General features: G+C 40.7%; 1 non-coding gene across 1 annotated transcript in view; it reads left to right on the forward strand.

The window, feature by feature from the left end:
• The window catches only part of LOC128692286 (uncharacterized), a 104483-nt gene extending 84581 nt beyond the window's left edge, over window positions 1-19902 (forward strand). The window contains exons 2-6 of the transcript XR_011393476.1: window positions 9876-10024; window positions 10466-10676; window positions 14876-15010; window positions 17306-17491; window positions 19058-19902. This is a non-coding gene — a transcript (uncharacterized protein). The remainder of the gene's footprint in view (window positions 1-9875; window positions 10025-10465; window positions 10677-14875; window positions 15011-17305; window positions 17492-19057) is intronic.
• Window positions 19903-20000: the final 98 nt, after the last annotated feature.

The following is a 20000-nucleotide window of genomic DNA, read 5'->3' on the forward strand; positions in this document are numbered from 1 at the left end:
CACCAACTAACGTTTTGCAGCAACAACCAACGTTCTACCCCACCAACCAACGTTTTGCAGCACCAACCAACGTTCTACACCACCAACCAACGTTTTGCAGCAACAACCAACGTTTTACATCACAAGCCAACGTTTTACATCACAAACCAACGTTTTACTTCACAAACCAACGTTTTAAGCTACCAACCAACGTTTTAAACCACCAACCAACGTTTTACGCCACAAACCAACGTTTTATAGCAACAACCAACGTTTCATAGCAACAATCAACGTTTTATAGCAACAATCAACGTTTTAAACCACCAACCAACGTTTTACGCCACCAACCAACGTTTTATAGCAACAACCAACGTTTTATAGCACCAACCAACGTCTTATAGCAACAATCAACGTTTTAAACCACCAACCAACGTTTTACGCCACCATCCAACGTTTTATAGCACTAACCAACGTTTTATAGCAGTAACCAACATTTTAAACCACCAACCAACGTTTTACAGCACAAACCAACGTTTTACTTCACAAACCAACGTTTTAAGCTACCAACCAACGTTTTAAACCACCAACCAACGTTTTACGCCACAAACCAACGTTTTATAGCAACAACCAAAGTTTTATAGCAACAATCAACGTTTCATAGCAACAATCAACGTTTTAAACCACCAATCAACGTTTTACGCCCCCAACCAACGTTTTATAGCAACAACCAACGTTTTATAGCACCAACCAACGTTTTATAGCAACAATCAACGTTTTAAACCACCAACCAACGTTTTACGCCACCAACCAACGTTTTATAGCACAAACCAACGTTTTATAGCAGTAACCAACATTTTAAACCACCAACCAACGTTTTACGCCACCAACCAACGTTTTACACAACCAACCAACGTTTTACACCACCAACCAACGCTTTACACAAGCAACAACCAACGTTTTACATCACCATAAAACGTTTTACAGCACCGAGTAAAGTATTTTTGAGGTAAAGTTGTGTAGCTGACTGAGAACCTTTCACTAACACAGAATCAAATTCAGTTGGAGAATCAGTTTGCTAAACAGAAAGTTTACAAACCTTTCGAGTTGTCTGGTCTCCCATGGTTTGGTCTCCCAGGGTCTGGTCTCCCATGGTCTGGTCTCCAATGGTCTGGTCTCCAATGGTCTGGTCTCCAATGGTCTGTCTCCCATGGTCTGGTGTCATGGTCTGGTGTCATAGTCTGGTGTCCCATGGTCTGGTTAAATGGCCTGTTTCATGACCATAATATTATATATATATATATATATATATATATATATATATATATATATATATATATATATATATATATATATATATATATATATATATATATATATATATATATATATATATATATATATATATATATTTATATATATACATATATATATATATATATATATATATATATATATATATATATATATATATATATATATATATATATATATATATGTGAGTGTGTATACACACACATACACGTACTCTCACAACACACACACACACCTTGGCTTGGTAAAATAAGTGTTAGGCTCCAGGGTGTAACACAGGCTCTCAACACACCGTGAAGATGGCTCCACTAGGGTTTACAGGTGTATGCTCTCAGATTTACTGCCAGAGTGCCTGTCCTCTGGCACTCTCTCTCTCTCTCTCTCTCTCTCTCACTCTCTGTCTCTCTCTATCTCTGTCTCTCTCTATCTATCTTTCTATCTATCTATTTATCTATCTATCTGTCTATCTCTATCTCTATCTATCTATCTATCCTTCTCTCTCTTGATGTTATGTACAAGTCCAACACAAATTAGACACCCAGCTACAACTAGCCTTTGGAATACGTACCTGATTCCCATACATATTTATAGTAGACATTCAGCTTCACTGGTACCATCAGCAGGTACTTAGCTACCACTAGAGTCCTTAGCAGGTACTCAGGTACCACTAGTATTCTCAACAAGTATTCAGGTACCATTAGAACTCTCACTTCCCACTATTACCCTCAGCAGGTACTCAGCTACCACTAGAGTCCTCAGCAGGTACTCTGAGCAGATTCGATTTTCTAGCAGATCTCAAACAAATTTACGTTAGAATTTTAATCTTAGCGTCACCACTGGCGAGCAAATTGAAATTTCTCAAGGAGAAAGTACATTTTCGCCTCCCAATTTCAAGACTAACTTAGAGAGATTTTACGCTTCGCTGAGATGAAATATTTCCGAAATTCTGGAGAGTGAGGATAATGATATTGATCAATCATGATCTTTGATGGGTGTGGATGTATGTTGGGAAGGATGAGCCTAACTCAAGCTTAGCTCACCTAAGCTAACTTTAGCCTAAATTAACTAACCTGACCAAAGCTTAGGTAACCTAACCTAGCCTCAGCATAAATTAACCTAACCTAATGTAACCTAACCTAACCTAACCTTGCTGAACATTCTCTAATCTAAGCTAATTACATTGGAAACCGAATTTCATAAATCAATTAATCTATGAATATACGAACGGTGTACTGGATCAGAGATTAACTGCTGCATGGGCCGACTGTTGAATTGGGTCAACACGTGGCTGTTCGAGTTGAACCCCCATTGAATGTCATCTGGAGCATGGAGACGGCAAGAGGCAACAATCAAAGCTAGGAGTGGTGGGGACTCGAACCTTTGTCCCGTAATCTCCGGTCTGACTTGGATCAGCTAAATATGAGCTGTGCGGGAATAAAAGGGGTCGTTCAAGAGGGATGCACGAGGTGTGTGAGGCTAGTCCTCGAGGCAGTAGCTACAATATGGAGCCCAGATCTAAGGGATTAAGTTTAAAGATTTACAACGGCATTAGTTCCCTGAGTTGCTGTTGTAAATGGTTTTAGTTGTTAGTGAATGTTTGTGTTTGTGTGTGTGTGTGTGTGTGTGTGGATGTGGTTAAGCCTCTCATGTTCTCTCTCTCTCTCTCTCTCTCTCTCTCTCTCTCTCTCATAGCCACCAACCAGTGAACAATTCTTCCCCGCCACTCTCTCTCTCCCTTCATTCACTCACGACTTTTCCTGACAACCACAACTGCTATATTGCTTCACACCCCTTTCGCTTCCTCCAATTTCTCTCACACCCCTCCTACTCTCCCCACTATATTCCCTGTATTCCAAAGTTCTTCTATCGTATGTCTGTCCTGGCATAAAGACAGAGATGGCCGGAGATGTCTTAGTTTCCCCTCAAGACGCTGACACTGGCGTCTGGGGGTCACACTCTCGTTAATTCTTGCGTTAAGCTGTATTGAAGTGTATTTAAATGTAGTTAAGGATAATCAAGTGTATTTAAGTGTATTGTTTACTAATACAATGATCCAAGAGGCCATTTATCTTGGCATACGTTCACACACTCACATACGCACTAACGCACTTAAGCACCCACTAACTCACTTAAACGCCCAATAACGCACTTAAACGCCCACTAACGCAGTAAACGCCCACTAACGCACTTAAACGCCCACTAACGCACTTAAACGCTCTCTAACGCTCTTAAACGCCCACTAACGCACTTAAACGCCCACTAAAGTACTATGAGGTCACTCCTGGTCAAAACACTGACTAGTTCGTTGCTGAAATATTTTCATAACACTCTCGAAACTAAAACAAAAGAGATCTGATCTCACGTATACTAATCTCACTGATCTCACTGATCTCACTAATCTCACTGATCTCACTAATCTCACTGATCTCACTAATCTCACTGATCTCGCTGATCTCACTGATCTCACTAATCTCACTAATCTCACTAGTCTCACTGATCTCACTGATCTCACTGATATCACTGATCTCACTAATCTCACTAATCTCACTGATCTCACTGATCTCACTGATCTCTCTAATCTCACTGATCTCACTGATCTCACTAATCTCTCTAATCTCACTGATCTCACTGATCTCACTAATCTCACTAGTCTCACTAATCTCACTGATCTCACTGATATCACTGATCTCACTAATCTCACTGATCTCACTGATCTCACTGATCTCACATATACACCTGGAAGCAACACTTTTAACACTGCAACAAAAATTTCAGCCCCCAAAAAACGCGAACGCAACACAAGAGAAACAGCGGTTCTCACTCTATAATAAACCTGTCAGATCTGATTGTCAGTTGATAAACCTAAAAACAACTTCATAAATGCAAAAATAAACCTTTGAGTGTGCAAAGAAGTGTGATAAACCGGAGAAATTTATAAATATAGTTACCCTTACTAGACGAGACAAAATATTAACCAGATTTATTAATTTAGGCGAAAATAACTAATTATTAAGTTTATATATATATATATATATATATATATATATATATATATATATATATATATATATATATATATATATATATATATATATATATATATATATATATATATATATATTTTTATTATCACACCGGCCGATTCCCACCAAGGCAGGGTGGCCCGAAAAAGAAAAACTTTCACCATCATTCACTCCATCACTGTCTTGCCAGAAGGGTGCTTTACACTACAGTTTTTAAACTGCAACATTAACACCCCTCCTTCAGAGTGCAGGCACTGTACTTCCCATCTCCAGGACTCAAGTCCGGCCTGCCGGTTTCCCTGAATCCCTTCATAAATGTTACTTTGCTCACACTCCAACAGCACGTCAAGTATTAAAAACCATTTGTCTCCATTCACTCCTATCAAACACGCTCACGCATGCCTGCTGGAAGTCCAAGCCCCTCGCACACAAAACCTCCTTTACCCCCTCCCTCCAACCCTTCCTAGGCCGACCCCTACCCCGCCTTCCTTCCACTACAGACTGATACACTCTTGAAGTTATTCTGTTTCGCTCCATTCTCTCTACATGTCTGAACCACCTCAACAACCCTTCCTCAGCCCTCTGGACAACAGTTTTGGTAATCCCGCACCTCCTCCTAACTTCCAAACTACGAATTCTCTGCATTATATTCACACCACACATTGCCCTCAGACATGACATCTCCACTGCCTCCAGCCTTCTCCTCGCTGCAACATTCATCACCCACGCTTCACACCCATATAAGAGCGTTGGTAAAACTATACTCTCATACATTCCCCTCTTTGCCTCCAAGGACAAAGTTCTTTGTCTCCACAAAGTATATATACATATATATACGTGTATGTAAACCAATGATTTAAATCAATTAATTATAAAACCAGAATAAATTAATATTTAAATCTTGGGACCAATATGGAATATGAAATAAAAATTGCCTCTTTTTTCGGTGATAACGAACAAATTTGTGATATAGATTAATCAGTGATGGAGATAACTTTATTTTCTCACTCCGTTAAAGTAGTTTTTACTCAAAATGTAAAATGTAAACAGATGAAAAATTACCTTTAATAACGACGAAAAAATTATTAAAAAATAGACATGAAAAGGTAAGTTAATTTATTTATATATATACATTTATATATATATATATATATATATATATATATATATATATATATATATATATATATATATATATATATATATATATATATATATGTATATATATATGTATATATATATGTATATATATATATATATATATATATATATATATATATATATATATATATATATATATATATATATATATATATATATATATATAGGTAGTAGGTTGGTAGACAACAACCGCCCAGGGAGGTACTACCGTCCTGCCAAGTGAATGTAAAACGAAAGCCTGTAATTGTTTTACATGATGGTAGGATTGCTGGTGTCTTTTGTCTGTCTCATAAATATGCAAGATTACAGGTACGTCTTGCTACTTCTACTTACACTTAGGTCACACTACACATACATGTACACGTTTATTTATACACACTCATCTGAGTTTTCTTTGATTTTATCTTAATAGTTCTTGATCTTATTACTTTTCCTTTTATATCCATGGGGAAGTGGAATAAGAATCTTTCCTCCGTAAGCCATGCGTGTTGTAAAAGTCAACTAAAATGCCGGGAACAATGGGCTAGTAACCCCTTTTCCTGTAAAGATTACTAAAAAGAATAAGAAGAATAAAATTGTCAAAGTGGGAAGTCTGAATGTGTGTGGATGTTGTGCAAATGATAAGAAAGAGATGATTGTGGATGTTATGAATGAGAAGAAGCTGGATGTCCTGGCTTTAAGTGAAACAAAGCTGAAGGGGGTGGGAGAGTTTCAATGGAGAGGAATAAATGGGATTAGGTCAGGGGTTTCAAATAGAGTTAGAGCTAAAGAAGGAGTAGCAATAATGTTGAAGGATAAGCTATGGCAGGAAAAGAGGGAATACAAATGTATAAACTCAAGGATTATGTGGAGTAAAATAAAGATTGGATGTGAAAAGTGGGTTATAGTAAGTGTGTATGCACCTGGAGAAGAGAGAAGTGTAGAGGAGAGAGAGAGATTCTGGGAAATGTTGAGTGAATGCGTGGGGAGTTTTGAATCAAGTGTGAGAGTAATGGTGGTTGGGGATTTCAATGCTAAAGTGGGTAAAAATGTTATGGAGGGAGTAGTAGGTAAATTTGGGGTGCCAGGGGTAAATGTAAATGGGGAGCCTTTAATTGAGCTATGTGTAGAAAGAAATTTGGTAATAAGTAATACATATTTTATGAAAAAGAGGATAAATAAATATACAAGGTATGATGTAGCACGTAATGAAAGTAGTTTATTAGATTATGTATTGGTGGATAAAAGGTTGATGGGTAGGCTCCAGGATGTACATGTTTATAGAGGGGCAACTGATATATCGGATCATTATTTAGTTGTAGCTACAGTTAGAGTAAGAGGTAGATGGGAAAAGAGGAAGGTGGCAACAACAAGTAAGAGGGAGGTGAAAGTGTATAAACTAAGGGAGGAGGAAGTTCGGGTGAGATATAAGCGACTATTGGCAGAAAGGTGGGCAAATGCAAAGATAAGTAGTGGGGGGGGGGGTTGAAGAGGGTTGGAATAGTTTTAAAAATGCAGTATTAGAATGTGGGGCAGAAGTCTGTGATTATAGGAGGGTGGGGGCAGGAGGAAAGAGGAGTGACTGGTGGAATGATGAAGTAAAGGGTGTGATAAAAGAGAAAAAGGTAGCTTATGAGAGGTTTTTACAAAGCAGAAGTGTTATAAGAAGAGCAGAGCATATGGAGAGTAAAAGAAAGGTGAAGAGAGTGGTGAGAGAGTGCAAAAGGAGAGCAGATGATAGAGTGGGAGAGGCACTGTCAAGAAATTTTAATGAAAATAAGAAAAAATTTTGGAGTGAGTTAAACAAGTTAAGAAAGCCTAGGGAAAATATGGATTTGTCAGTTAAAAACAGAGTAGGGGAATTCGTAGATTGGAAAAGGGAGGTATTAGGTAGATGGCGAGAATATTTTGAGGAACTTTTAAATGTTGAGGAAGAAAGGGAGGCGGTAATTTCATGCACTGGCCAGGGAGGTATACCATCTTTTAGGAGTGAAGAAGAGCAGAATGTAAGTGTGGTGGAAGTACGTGAGGCATTACGTAGAATGAAAGGGGGTAAAGCAGCTGGAACTGATGGGATCATGACAGAAATGTTAAAAGCAGGGGGGGATATAGTGTTGGAGTGGTTGGTACTTTTGTTTAATAAATGTATGAAAGAGGGGAAGGTACCTAGGGATTGGCGGAGAGCATGTATAGTCCCTTTATATAAAGGGAAAGGGGACAAAAGAGATTGTAAAAATTATAGAGGAATAAGTTTACTGAGTATACCAGGAAAAGTATACGGTAGGGTTATAATTGAAAGAATTAGAGGTAAGACAGAATGTAGGATTGCAGATGAGCAAGGAGGTTTCAGAGTGGGTAGGGGATGTGTAGATCAAGTGTTTACATTGAAGCATATATGTGAACAGTATTTAGATAAAGGTAGGGAAGTTTTTATTGCATTTATGGATTTAGAAAAGGCATATGATAGAGTGGATATAGGAGCAATGTGGCAGATGTTGCAAGTATATGGAATAGGTGGTAAGTTACTAAATGCTGTTAAGAGTTTTTATGAGGATAGTGAAGCTCAGGTTAGGGTGTGTAGAAGAGAGGGAAAATACTTCCCGGTAAAAGTAGGTCTTAGACAGGGATGTGTAATGTCACCATGGTTGTTTAATATATTTATAGATGGGGTTGTAAAAGAAGTAAATGCTAGGGTGTTCGGGAGAGGGGTGGGGTTAAATTATGGGGAATCAAATTCAAAATGGGAATTGACACAGTTACTTTTTGCTGATGATACTGTGCTTATGGGGGATTCTAAAGAAAAATTGCAAAGGTTAGTGGATGAGTTTGAGAATGTGTGTAAAGGTAGAAAGTTGAAAGTGAACATAGAAAAGAGTAAGGTGATGAGGGTGTCAAATGATTTAGATAAAGAAAAATTGGATATCAAATTGGGGAGGAGGAGTATGGAAGAAGTGAATGTTTTCAGATACTTGGGAGTTGAAGTGTCGGCGGATGGATTTATGAAAGATGAGGTTAATCATAGAATTGATGAGGGAAAAAAGGTGAGTGGTGCGTTGAGGTATATGTGGAGTCAAAAAACGTTACCTATGGAGGCAAAGAAGGGAATGTATGAAAGTATAGTAGTACCAACACTCTTATATGGATGTGAAGCTTGGGTGGTAAATGCAGCAGCGAGGAGACGGTTGGAGGCAGTGGAGATGTCCTGTCTAAGGGCAATGTGTGGTGTAAATATTATGCAGAAAATTCGGAGTGTGGAAATTAGGAGAAGGTGTGGAGTTAATAAAAGCATTAGTCAGAGGGCAGAAGAGGGGTTGTTGAGGTGGTTTGGTCATTTAGAGAGAATGGATCAAAGTAGAATGACATGGAAAGCATATAAATCTATAGGGGAAGGAAAGAGGGGTAGGGGTCGTCCTCGAAAGGGTTGGAAAGAGGGGGTAAAGGAGGTTTCGTGGGCGAGGGGCTTGGACTTCCAGCAAGCGTGCATGAGCGTGTTAGATAGGAGTGAATGGAGACGAATGATACTTGGGACCTGACGATCTGTTGGAGTGTGAGCAGGGTAATATTTAGTGAAGGGATTCAGGGAAACCGGTTATTTTCATATAGTCGGACTTGAGTCCTGGAAATGGGAAGTACAATGTCTGCACTTTAAAGGAGGGGTTCGGGATATTGGCAGTTTGGAGGGATATGTTGTGTATCTTTATATGTATATGCTTCTAAACTGTTGTATTCTGAGCACCTCTGCAAAAACAGTGATAATGTGTGAGTGTGGTGAAAGTGTTGAATGATGATGAAAGTATTTTCTTTTTGGGGATTTTCTTTCTTTTTTGGGAGACGGCCGACTTGTTGAAAAAAAAATATGTATGTATATATATATATATATATATATATATATATATATATATATATATATATATATATATATATATATATATATATATATATATATATAAATGTATATATAGATAGATAGATAAAGTATAATACAGCTCTCCAGATATATTATATACACAGGAATGTGTATATCAGTTTATATACTTTGAAAATTTACATTAATCACTTTTGAGATATTAAAGTATTCTTGACTGGTGGTTAACAGGTGACAGGAAGCCTTAGTGACCCTCGTGTGGTAGACGGAATTTAAACCCAGTGAACGACCACTACCACTACTACTACTACTACTACCACTACTACTACTACTACTACTACCACTACTACTACTATACTACTACTACTACTACTACTACTACTACTTCTACTACTACTACCACCAATACTACTACTACTACCACTACTACTACTACTACTACTACTACTGCTGCTACTACTACTACTACTACTACTACTACTACTACTACTACTACTACCATAATAATTATAAAGAGGAGTCGTTCACTATACTAAGAACATTCTGTGTATCCACAGGTGTGGCACACCCACCACCCACGCCCTCGCCACTACCCGCCCACTGCCGTGGGTGCCCTTACTTCCTTCCCACGCCCACAAACATCACCACAGCTGTGGGTGCTGCTGCCAACCTCACCTGTGGTGTCAGGATGCTGGGAGACAGACAGGTTAGTTAACTAACCCTCGCTCCTCTACACGATGTCTTTACAATTTCTAACTTTGTGATTAAACACTTCGAGTATTACCCATAATAATTATTATAATATTAATAGAAATACTAAGAATAATAATAACAAAAACTATAATAATTATAGTAATAATGATAATAATAACAATGTTAATAATAATAATGATATTAATAATAATAATAATAATAATAATAATAATAATAATAATAATAATAATAATAATAATAATAATAATAATAATAATAATAATAATAATAACTAAAATGATACTACTACTACTACTACTACTACTACTACTACTACTACTACTACTACTACTACTACTACTACTACTACTACTACTACTACTAACAATAATAATAATAATAATAATAATAATAATAATAATAATAATAATAATAATAATAATAATAATTACAGGTGTCATGGATACGCAGGCACGACCTCCACGTACTGACCACGGACTCCTTCACGTACACGACGGACTCACGCTTCCGTGCCGTACACGTTAAGACATCACCGTACTGGGTACTGAGTGTCAGCAGCCCCACTGTCAGCGACTCTGGCATCTACGAGTGTCAGGTGTCAGCACAACCCAAGATCTACAAGAGATTTAACCTCCAGGTTGTGGGTGAGTGGCTGATATCTTTTGTTAGTGTGTGTTGCTGTTGTTATATTTTTCTTGGCTTTTGTTAGTGTGTGTTGCTGTTGTTATATTTTTCTTGGCTTTTGTTAGTGTGTGTTGCTGTTGTTATATTTTTCTTGGCTTTTGTTAGTGTGTGTTGCTGTTGTTATATTTTTCTTGGCTTTTGTTAGTGTGTGTTGCTGTTGTTATATTTCTCTCAGCTTTTGTTAGTGTGTGTTGCTGTTGTTATATTTTTCTTGGCTTTTGTTAGTGTGTGTTGCTGTTGTTATATTTTTCTTGGCTTTTGTTAGTGTGTGTTGCTGTTGTTATATTTCTCTCAGCTTTTTGCTTTTGTGCTTTAATTTTTTAACCCTTTTTTCTTGTGTTCTTCCACTACAACTATTAATAATAGTACTACTACTACTACTACTACTACTACTACTACTACTACTACTACTACTACTACTACTACTACTACTACTACTACTACTACTACTACTACTACTACTACTACTACTACTACTACTACTACTACTACTACTACTACTACTACTACTACTACTACTACTACTACTACTACTACTACTACTACTACCACTACTACTACTACTACTACTACTACTACAACTATTACTATTAGTACTGCTACTAAAACTATTACTAATAGTACTATTTCTAGAACTGCTAATAATATTAGTACAACAACAACTGCTACTAGCACTACTACTAAGACTACTTCTACAACTACTATTAATACTACTACAACTATTACTGCTAGTAAAACTTGTAGTAGTAATAGCAGTGGTAGCAGTTGCAGTAGTAGTAATAGTAGTGCAACTGTGCACTAAGAACAACCTTGTTGATCATCATGCACTCATCATGTGAGTTGTTAAGTAGCATCATCATGCACTCATCATGTAAGTAGTTAAGTAGCATCATCATGCACTCATCATGTAAGTAGTTAAGTAGCATCATCATGCACTCATCATGTAAGTAGTTAAGTAGCATCATCATGCACTCATCATGTAAGTAGTTAAGTAGCATCATCATGCACTCATCATGTAAGTAGTTAAGTAGCATCATCATGCACTCATCATGTAAGTAGTTAAGTAGCATCATCATGCACTCATCATGTAAGTAGTTAAGTAGCATCATCATGCACTCATCATGTAAGTAGTTAAGTAGCATCATCATGCACTCATCGTGTGAGTAGTTAAGTAGCATCATCATGCACTCATCGTGTGAGTAGTTAAGTAGCATCATCATGCACTCATCATGTAAGTAGTTAAGTAGCATCATCATGCACTCATCATGTGAGTAGTTAAGTAGCATCATCATGCACTCATCGTGTAAGTAGTTAAGTAGCATCATCATGCACTCATCATGTAAGTAGTTAAGTAGCATCATCATGCACTCATCATGTGAGTAGTTAAGTAGCATCATCATGCACTCATCGTGTAAGTAGTTAAGTAGCATCATCATGCACTCATCATGTTAGTAGTTAAGTAGCATCATCATGCACTCATCATGTGAGTAGTTAAGTAGCATCATCATGCACTCATCGTGTAAGTAGTTAAGTAGCATCATCATGCACTCATCGTGTAAGTAGTTAAGTAGCATCATCATGCACTCATCATGTAAGTAGTTAAGTAGCATCATCATGCACTCATCATGTAAGTAGTTAAGTAGCATCATCATGCACTCATCATGTAAGTAGTTAAGTAGCATCATCATGCACTCATCATGTAAGTAGTTAAGTAGCATCATCATGCACTCATCATGTAAGTAGTTAAGTAGCATCATCATGCACTCATCGTGTGAGTAGTTAAGTAGCATCATCATGCACTCATCGTGTGAGTAGTTAAGTAGCATCATCATCCACTCATCATGTGAGTAGTTAAGTAGCATTATCATGCACTCATCATGTGAGTAGTTAAGTAGCATTATCATGCACTCATCATGTGAGTGGTTAAGTAGCATCATCATGCACTCATCACCTCCCTCTGAAGATGTGTACATATTCATCCTGAAAGCACGCAGGTCGTAGCATACGTCAACACGTACTCAGTGACTCAGAGGGTCGTACACGCACGATTACTAACGTGGGACACGAAATTTCATGCTAATGTTGAATTACAGTTTGAGACTATTGTTTATACTTTAGTTAAGTTAGGTCAAGTTGGCTGCAAAAAAGAAAGGTGTACCATGTTAAGTCATAGGAATGTTGAAATTCTTGGGAAAAAAATCGAAAAAATTATTTTCATTGTAATTTTGAGATTTTTTTTTTTTGGCAGTTGTTTGTTTTATTAAAATGCGAATACAAGAATACTTCATAGAATATAAGACACAATACACTGACAGGTGTATGTTTCTCAGTGTATATACACTGACAGGTGTATGTTTCTCAGTGTATATACACTGACAGGTGTCTGTTTCTCAGTGTATATACACTGACAGGTGTATGTTTCTCAGTGTATATACACTGACAGGTGTATGTTACTCAGTGTATATACACTGACAGGTGTCTGTTTCTCAGTGTATATACACTGACAGGTGTATGTTTCTCAGTGTATATACACTGACAGGTGTCTGTTTCTCAGTGTATATACACTGACAGGTGTATGTTTCTCAGTGTATATACACTGACAGGTGTCTGTTTCTCAGTGTATATACACTGACAGGTGTCTGTTTCTCAGTGTATATACACTGACAGGTGTCTGTTTCTCAGTGTATATACACTGACAGGTGTCTATTTCTCAGTGTATATACACTGACAGGTGTCTGTTTCTCAGTGTATATACACTGACAGGTGTCTGTTTCTCAGTGTATATACACTGACAGGTGTCTGTTTCTCAGTGTATATACACTGACAGGTGTATGTTTCTCAGTGTATATACACTGACAGGTGTATGTTTCTCAGTGTATATACACTGACAGGTGTATGTTTCTCAGTGTATATACACTGACAGGTGTATGCTTCTCAGTGTATATACACTGACAGGTGTATGTTTCTCAGTGTATATACACTGACAGGTGTCTGTTTCTCAGTGTATATACACTGACAGGTGTCTGTTTCTCAGTGTATATACACTGACAGGTGTATGTGTATCTCAGTGTATATACACTGACAGGTGTATGTTTCTCAGTGTATATACACTGACAGGTGTCTGTTTCTCAGTGTATATACACTGACAGGTGTCTGTTTCTCAGTGTATATACACTGACAGGTGTATGTTTCTCAGTGTATATACACTGACAGGTGTCTGTTTCTCAGTGTATATACACTGACAGGTGTCTGTTTCTCAGTGTATATACACTGACAGGTGTCTGTTTCTCAGTGTATATACACTGACAGGTGTCTGTTTCTCAGTGTATATACACTGACAGGTGTATGTTTCTCAGTGTATATACACTGACAGGTGTCTGTTTCTCAGTGTATATACACTGACAGGTGTCTGTTTCTCAGTGTATATACACTGACAGGTGTCTGTTTCTCAGTGTATATACACTGACAGGTGTCTGTTTCTCAGTGTATATACACTGACAGGTGTCTGTTTCTCAGTGTATATACACTGACAGGTGTATGTTTCTCAGTGTATATACACTGACAGGTGTATGTTTCTCAGTGTATATACACTGACAGGTGTCTGTTTCTCAGTGTATATACACTGACAGGTGTCTGTTTATCAGTGTATATACACTGACAGGTGTCTGTTTCTCAGTGTATATACACTGACAGGTGTCTGTTTATCAGTGTATATACACTGACAGGTGTCTGTTTCTCAGTGTATATACACTGACAGGTGTATGTTTCTCAGTGTATATACACTGACAGGTGTCTGTTTCTCAGTGTATATACACTCACAGGTGTATGTTTATCAGTGTATATACACTGACAGGTGTCTGTTTATCAGTGTATATACACTGACAGGTGTCTGTTTCTCAGTGTATATACATTGGTAGTTTACATTAATCACTGTTTTAGGTATTAAAGTATTCTTGACTGGTGGTGAACAGGTAACAGGCAACCTTAATGACCCTCGTGTAGTAGACAGGATTTAAACCCCCTTTTAACCAACTTTAACTAAGCAAAAAAATTCTCACTGAAGCTTAGACAACATTTCGATTCTAAGTTGACCATTATTAAGCAGATTTATAATAATAATAACACTCAACAGCAATGTCTTTCACTGTCTTGCCAACAGTGCCCAAGGCGACCATCTATGGATCAAGAGCAGTCTTCATGAAGGCTGGCAGTGACCTTAACATCACCTGTGTCATCACTGGCGTCTCATCACAGGCAGCCCCAGTCACCTGGTATCACGTCAACCCTACGTCAGGTGAGGCAGAACACACCAGCAGGCAAGACGGGTCACCAACAAGGGACAGGAGAAAGACAGAAAGGACAGGGAAATCTTCGGTTGCTTTAATTTATCCCAAATGTGTACACCAACTGTGTTCTGTTGCGCTATTTTGTGTGGTAGTTACACAGTGGGGGCAAAAATAAGCAGTGTTTATCCTGTCATATTCCGTCACACAGCATGGGTTGCCCTGTCATATTCCGTCACACACCATGGGTTGCCCTGTCATATTCCGTCACACAGCATGGGTTGCCCTGTCATATTCCGTCACACAACATGGGTTGCCCTGTCATATTCCGTCACACAGCATGGGTTGCCCTGTCATATTCCGTCACACAGCATGGGTTGCCCTGTCATATTCCGTCACACAGCATGGGTTGCCCTGTCATATTCCGTCACACAGCATGGGTTGCCCTGTCATATTCCGTCACACAGCATGGGTTGCCCTGTCATATTTCGTCACACACCATGGGTTGCCCTGTCATATTCCGTCACACAGCATGGGTTGCCCTGTCATATTCCGTCACACAGCATGGGTTGCCCTGTCATATTCCGTCACACAACATGGGTTGCCTTGTCATATTCCGTCACACAGGATGGGTTGCCTTGTCATATTCCGTCACACAGGATGGGTTGCCTTGTCATATTCCGTCACACAGGATGGGTTGCCTTGTCATATTCCGTCACACAGGATGGGTTGCCTTGTCATATTCCGTCACACAGGATGGGTTGCCTTGTCATGGTCACACAGGATGGGTTGCCTTGTCATATTCCGTCACACAGGATGGGTTGCCCTGTCATATTCCGTCACACAACATGGGTTGCCCTGTCATATTCCGTCACACAACATGGGTTGCCCTGTCATATTCCGTCACACAGCATGGGTTGTATACATAGTCATAAAGACAAGAGACAGAAATAAGTAGAGGAGAGAAAAGAGGAGAGACAAAGAAAAAAACAGAAGAGAGGAATAGGAAGATGAAAGGAAGATCTTGGATAAGAAGTTAAAAATAAGAGAGAGAGAGAGAGAGAGAGAGAGAGAGAGAGAGAGAGAGAGAGAGAGAGAGAGAGAGAGAGAGAGAGAGAGAGAGAGAGGAAGAAAAGAAGGGTGAAAATAGAGAGGAGGGGAAAAGACAGAAGAGAGAGAGGAGACGTGGATGGAATGAGGGGAAAGATTGATGATAATGATGAGGAGCTAGTGTAGAGGAGATTGTCTATAAAGTTGTAGTGGTGAAGATAGTGCTCCTCAGGCAGCTCCACTAACACCACCTCTCTTCTTCAGGCAGCACCATTAACACTACGTCTCTTACACAGGCAGCACCATTAACACTACGTCTCTTACACAAGCAGCACCACTAACACCACCTCTCTTCCTCAGGCAGCACCACTAACACCACCTCTCTTCCTCAGGCAGCACCACTAACACCACCTCTCTTCCTCAGGCAGCACCACTAACACCACCTCTCTTCCTCAGGCAGCACCACTAACACCACCTCTCTTCCTCAGGCAGCACCACTGACACCACCTCTCTTCCTCAGGCAGCACCATTAACACTACGTCTCTTACACAGGCAGCACCACTAACACCACCTCTCTTTCTCAGGCAGCACCACTAACACCACCTCTCTTTCTCAGGCAGCACCACTAACACCACCTCTCTTCCTCAGACTGCACCATTAACACTACGCCTCTTACACAGGCAGCACCACTAACACCACCTCTCTTCCTCAGGCAGCACCACTAACACTACGTTTCTTACACAGGCAGCACCACTAACACTACGTCTCTTACACAGGCAGCAACACTAACACCACCTCTCTTTCTCAGGCAGCACCACTAACACCACCTCTCTTTCTCAGGCAGCACCACTAACACTACGTCTCGTACACAGGCAGCACCACTAACACTACGTCTCTTACACAGGCAGCACCACTAACACCACCTCTCTTTCTCAGGCAGCACCACTAACACTACGTCTCTTACACAGGCAGCACCACTAACACCACCTCTCTTCCTCAGGCAGCACCACTAACACTACGTCTCTTACACAGGCAGCACCACTAACACCACCTCTCTTCCTCAGGCAGCACCACTAACACCACCTCTCTTCCTCAGGAAGCACCATTAACACTACGTCTCTTACACAGGCAGCACCACTAACACCACCTCTCTTTCTCAGGCAGCACCACTAACACCACCTCTCTTTCTCAGGCAGCACCACTAACACCACCTCTCTTCCTCAGACAGCACCACTAACACTACGTCTCTTACACAGGCAGCAGCAGCAGCATCCTAGAGGAACTTAACGCAGGCAGCCGTGGTGGGGTCCAGCTGGTGACAGACAGACGTGCAGGCACCAGCTGGCTCCTGGTCACCAACGCTACCTGGAGAGATGCAGGCAACTATACCTGCTTCCCTGAACACGCTGTGCCTGCGTCCGTGTCCGTACATGTCCTAGACGGTACGTGTCTTCTTCCGTGTCCGTACATGTCTTTGACGTGTCTTCCCTGTGTCTGTGTGTCTGTCTCATGTCTGTGTGTCTGTTTCTCCTGTCTGTGTGTCTGTCTCTCCTGTCTGTGTGTCTGTTTCTCCTATCTGTGTGTCTGTCTCTCCTGTGTGTCTGTCTCTCCTGTCTGTGTGTCTGTCTCCTGTCTGTGTGTCTGTCACTCCTGTCTGTGTGTGTCTTTCCTGTCCGTGTGTCTGTTTCTCCTGTCTGTGTGTCTGTCTGTCCTGTCTGTGTGTCTGTCTCTCCTGTTTGTGTGTATGTCTCTTGTCTGTGTGTCTGTCACTCTTGTCTGTGTGTCTGTTTCTCTTGTCTGTGTGTCTGTCTTTCCTGTCCGTGTGTCTGTTTCTCTTGTCTGTGTGTCTGTCTCTCCTGTCTGTGTGTCTGTCTCCTGTCTGTGTCTCTGTCTTTCCTGTCCGTGTGTCTATTTCTCCTGTCTGTGTTTCTGTCTGTCCTGTCTGTGTGTCTGCCTGTCCTGTCTTTGTCTGTATCTCCTGTCTGTGTGTCTGCCTGTCCTGTCTGTGTGTCAGAGAGGTGGTTTATACACTGCAGTATATAAGTCACCTCTGGCCCTGTGCTGCGCTTCCTACAAAATTGATGGACTGAACACATCGACTCCAGGTTGAGGGACTGATCACCTTAAACTCCTCCTCTCCTTACCCATTTCTACTTTGTATAGGACTGATGAAGCCACTGTGTGGCGAAACGTTTCTTCAATAAAGATTCCCACGTGTTGCATAAGTGTCTCAAAACCATTCATCATTTTGAACCTCATTGGTCCTTCATATACATTTTGAACCTCACTGTTCCTCCATATACATTTTGAACCTCACTGTTCCTCCATATACATTTTGAACCTCACTGTTCCTCCATATACATTTTGAACCTCACTGGTCGTCCATATACATTTTGAACCTCACTGTTCCTCCATATACATTTTGAACCTCACTGTTCCTCCATATACATTTTGAACCTCACTGTTCCTCCATATACATTTTGAACCTCACTGTTCCTCCATATACATTTTGAACCTCACTGTTCCTCCATATACATTTTGAACCTCACTGTTCCTCCATATACATTTTGAACCTCACTGTTCCTCCATATACATTTTGAACCTCACTGTTCCTCCATATACATTTTGAACCTCGCTGTTCCTCCATATACATTTTGAACCTCACTGTTCCTCCATATACATTTTGAACCTCACTGTTCCTCCAGACAGACAGACAGACAGACAGGCAGACAGACAGACAGAAAGACAGATAGACAGACAGATAGACAGACAGACAGACAGACAGACAGACAGACAGACAGACAGACAGACAGAAAGACAGACAGACAGAAAGACAGATAGACAGACAGACAGACAGACAGACAGACAGACAGACAGACAGACAGACAGACAGACAGAGAAAGGGAAAGAGAGACAGAACTACCTCCCTATCTATTGTTAAAAATTGCCAGATTTAATGCTTGTTTCTCTGGACAAATTTCTTTCACATATTTTTGTCTTGCTTACAGAGGAGTCACCAGCAGCGATGCAGCCTCACTTGCAGGCTAGTGCAGCTCCCCCTGCCTCTGCTGCCTCTTCCTCCTCCTCCTCCTCCTCCTCCTCCTCCTCCTCCTCCTCCACCTCCTCTTCCTCTTCTTCCTCCTCCTGCTCTTCCACCCTCCTCCTCCTCCAGCTCCTGGTACCCCTGGCTTGCCTGCTCTCCTCTACACACACACTAACAAGCTTCCTCGGGAGATTATTCATAAAAAAATTATATATTACCAGATGGCCAGATGATAGGCAGTGTGAGACTAGGCCTATCCCGGCTCTACTACCCTAGGATAGCTGTGGCTAGGCCCATCCTGGCTCTGCTAGCCTGAGATAGTTGCAGCTAGGCCCATCCTGGCTCTGCTAGCCTGGGATAGTTGCAGCTAGGCCCATCCTGGCTCTGCTAGCCTGGGATAGTTGCGGCTAGACCCATCCTGGCTCTGCTAGCCGGGGAGAGTTGCAGCTAGGCCCATCCTGGCTCTGCTTGCCTGGGATAGTTGCGGCTAGGCCCATCCTGGCTCTGCTAGCCTGGGAGAGCTGCAGCTAGGTCCATCCTGGCTCTGCTAGCCTGGGATAGTTGCAGCTAGGCCCATCCTGGCTCTGCTAGCCTGGGATAGTTGCAGCTAGGCCCATCCTGGCTCTGCTAGCCTGGGAGAGTTGCAGCTAGGCCCATCCTGGCTCTGCTAGCCTGGGATAGTTGCGGCTAGGTCCATCCTGGGTCTGCTAGCCTGGGAGAGCTGCAGCTAGGCCCATCCTGGCTCTACTAGCCTGGGATAGTTGCAGCTAGGTCCATCCTGGCTCTGCTAGCCTGGGATAGTTGCAGCTAGGCCCATCCTGGCTCTGCTAGCCTGGGATAGTTGCGGCTAGGCCCATCCTGGCTCTGCTAGCCTGGGAGAGTTGCAGCTAGGCCCATCCTGGCTCTGC

The sequence above is a fragment of the Cherax quadricarinatus genome, chromosome 53 (genome assembly GCF_038502225.1).
Source record: "Cherax quadricarinatus isolate ZL_2023a chromosome 53, ASM3850222v1, whole genome shotgun sequence".
Classification (NCBI taxonomy): Eukaryota; Metazoa; Arthropoda; class Malacostraca; order Decapoda; family Parastacidae; genus Cherax; species Cherax quadricarinatus.